Below are 1,111 nucleotides of genomic sequence, written 5' to 3' on the forward strand. Positions count from 1 at the left end.
TCTGGTGGTTGCCAGCAGTCCTTGGTGTTCCTTGGCTACAGCTGCACTGCTCTAATTTCTACTTATCTTTATCTGGCCATCTTCCCGCTGTGTATGTAGGTCTCTGTGTCTCTCTTCTTATAAGGATTTCAGTCTTCAAATTAGGGCCCACCCTCATCCAGTATGACCTTATTTTAACTAATTACATCTGCAGAGACCCTATTTCCAAATAAGGTCACATTCTGAAGTGCCAGGCAGACCTGAATGGGGGCGGAGGGGTTGGGGAGAGGGGCAGTAGTCAACCCAGTACAACATGTTTTCCCAATCTTTGGTCAAATTAATAATGGAAATAAAATCCTATGTTTTTCTTAGGCCCCATTAGATGAGGTCTATTGGTTACCTGTATCTCTAAAATAGATACAGGATACAGAAAAGACTGAAATCATGAAACCTTAGGTCTTTGACCAGCTGCTCAACACCATTATAGATTCTCAAAGGATCTGGGTAGAACGACATCTGATAAATGAACACTGCTTATGATCAACTGGGACGTTGGCTCTTAATCCCATGGAGCACCCCATTCCTAAAGATTTGGGTTTAACCACTGGGCCTCTGGTCTAATGCCCTGAACAAAGGCAAGAAAATGACCCAGAATCAGGACTATAATTTTCCATAGTGATAAGTGGTCAAAAAAGATTCACTCAAATAAATAAATAAAAAAGTCCCAACTGAAAGAGAAAGTTGATCTCTCTACCTCGGGAAGCAGCAGATACAGAGAATAAATTCATGGGTTTTGGAGTCAAGTTTGACATGAGTTCAGATTTTGGTTTCACCACTTACTTGGTAGCTGACCTTGTTCAAACTATTTAGTCTCTTTAAGGCTTAGTTTCCTCATAATAACAATGGAGATAGTAATATCTTCCTCACAGACTTATTGGGAAGAGTAAATGAGAAAATCTATGTTGTGCATTAAGTATATGGAAGTGCTAGCTATAATCATTACCAAGGTCTAGAACAATCTGTCTAAAACTGTTCATATCAAGCCTGCCATCTTCTGGACCCCACACTAATTTCTACTGGAATTTCCTAGAGCAAGAAGGCCTTCCCTGTGTGTGTGTGTGTGTGTGTGTGT

Source organism: Myotis davidii, unplaced genomic scaffold (assembly GCF_000327345.1).
Source record: "Myotis davidii unplaced genomic scaffold, ASM32734v1 scaffold1335, whole genome shotgun sequence".
Classification (NCBI taxonomy): Eukaryota; Metazoa; Chordata; class Mammalia; order Chiroptera; family Vespertilionidae; genus Myotis; species Myotis davidii.